At 45.9% G+C, this 2,284-nt stretch overlaps 1 long non-coding RNA gene across 1 annotated transcript; it reads right to left on the bottom strand.

Moving 5' to 3' along the window:
• Positions 1 to 667: 667 nt before the first annotated feature.
• On the bottom strand, positions 668 to 1,260 carry LOC139581434 (uncharacterized). Its single transcript, XR_011676217.1, has 3 exons — positions 1,182 to 1,260; positions 1,064 to 1,102; positions 668 to 940 (listed from the first exon to the last, which is right to left on the bottom strand). It is a non-coding gene; the product is annotated as an uncharacterized lncRNA (long non-coding RNA).
• Between the last annotated feature and the right edge of the window lie 1,024 nt (positions 1,261 to 2,284).

Raw genomic sequence — 2,284 nt, 5'->3', positions numbered from 1 at the left:
GTCTGCTGCACCTGTTGTATTCGACGCATGTGACAAATAAAATTGGATTTGAATCCAGGTGAAAGCTATGATCCTTTATTGATATCACTTGTTAAATCCACTTCAAATTAGTTTAGACGAAGGGGTGGAAACAGGTTAATTTATTTTCTTTAGCTTTGAGACAATTGCAACATGGATTGTGTGTGTGTTCCATTCAAAGGGTGAATGGGCAAGACAAAACATGTACGCGTCTTTGAACTCGGTATGGTAGTAGGCATCAGGCGCACCGGTTTGCATTAAGAATTGCAACACTGCTGGGTTTTTCCACACTCAGTTTGCCAACACAACGGTGGGAAGCATTGGAGTCAACATGGGCCAGCATCCTTGTGGAACGCTTTCGAGACCTTGTAGAGTCCATGCCCCAGCTGTTCTGAGGGCAAGTGTAGTCATTATTGCTAATCTTTATCAAGGGCGTCAATTTCAGACCCCACTGTACGTAACCAAACACAGCGCTGAGCCTAATGAATCACTTTTCCCCAGCCCAACTTGGTTCACAAGGAGAGGGACAATGTTGACAAACACTTTTTCTTGCTTAACTCCGAAAATGTCATAGTTCCTACTTATAATCACACCAACAATTAAATGTTTTATCTTCAGTATTTTGATCAGGTCTAAGGGAAGAGACAGGTCCACTCAACGGGATTGCTTTATTGTGAAGAATACACATTCAGTTTGGTAGATACAGAACCATCATGGGTATCCCTGTCACATGTGTGTTTCTCTAATTACTCACCAACTCAGTGTTTGCTTTAAAGTAAATGTGGAAAGGCAAGTGACTAAGCATGCATGCATGTATAAATAATGAGCAGATGGAAGGCTCATGGCCCGATATTCCTGCAGGGCCAAGCAGTCGTCCTCTACAGAGGAGCTGAAGTGACGTCTCAGAACCTTCTGGGCCCTCCTAAAATGGGCACACAGTTTGGGACGTCACGGAATAAAGTACCACACACTTAATTCATCTTGAATTAGTGACTATTGATTCTGGTAATGCTGTTAGTAAATATAAGGATTCCAAACCACACACCTTGACTTTGTCCAGGTCCGGCCCACCTGGAAGGGATCTCTGTGGAAAAATAGAGAATAGGCTAGAGATGTGTCAGGGAGAAGGAGGGAGGGCTGAGGCAGGATGGGAGGTTGCTCACCCCCTTGGTGGGCTGGATCTCATCACTGAATATGGACCGGTTCTTCAACTGTTTCTGGGGGGGGGGGGGGGGGGACTGGATAGACGGATCATAAAACAGGGAGTGGCTCAAATCAGAATCACACCAGTCAATAAAGCCTGGAGGCAACAGTACAGCCAAGTGCTGAATGAAACAGGATTTCTGTGGCATGTTCAAATGCCAGCCAGGAGTTACGATGATACAGCTGGAACTCACTTCTTTGATCTTCTGCTCCATGGCCGTTAGGTCCACAATTATAACAAATCTAGGGTTGGCTGTACACAAATGATTTAACTCCTGTGGCCAATCTGAGGAGGATAAGAGGATTAGCTCGTTAGTTCATATATGTCAAAGTCCACCAAGTGGCAACACTCCCCAAGGGAGAGTATTCAAATCAAATGGTATTTGGTCACAGGCACCAACCTTGCAGCGAAATGCTTACTCACAAGCCTTACACCAACAAGGCAATTAAGAAAAATAGAGAGAGCTGGTACTCGCTTCACTGAAAAAAAGAGCAGCAGTAAAATAACAGTAGCGAGTCTATATACAGGGGGTACCAGTACAGAGTCAATGTGCGGGGGCACAGGTTAGTCAAGGTAATATGTACATGTAGGTAGAGTTAACCTGACTATGCATAGATAACAAAACAGGGAGTAGCAGCAGCGTAAAGGAGGGTGGGGACATTGGAAATAGTCTGGGTAGCCATTTGATTAGATATTCACTTGTGGCTTTAAGCTGTTTAGAAGCCTATTGTAGGTAGACTTGGCACTCCAGTACTGCTTGCCATGTGGTAGCAGAGAGAACAGTCTGACTAGGGTGGCTGGAGTCTTTGACCAGTTTTAGGGCCTTCCTGACACCGCCTGGTATATAGGTCCTGGATGCCAGGAAGCTTGACCCCGGCGATGTCCTGGGCAGTACGCACTACCCGCTGTAGTGCCTTGCGGTCAGATGCCGAGCAGTTGCCATACCAGGCAGTGATGCAACCAGTCAGGATGCTCTCGATGGTGCAGCTTTGAGGATCTGAGGACCCATGCCAAAACTTTTCAGTCTCTTGAGGGGAATAGGCTTTGTCATGCCGTCTTCAC

The sequence above is a fragment of the Salvelinus alpinus genome, chromosome 7, assembly GCF_045679555.1.
Source record: "Salvelinus alpinus chromosome 7, SLU_Salpinus.1, whole genome shotgun sequence".
Classification (NCBI taxonomy): domain Eukaryota; kingdom Metazoa; phylum Chordata; class Actinopteri; order Salmoniformes; family Salmonidae; genus Salvelinus; species Salvelinus alpinus.
This window is presented reverse-complemented; position numbering and strand designations above follow the sequence as displayed.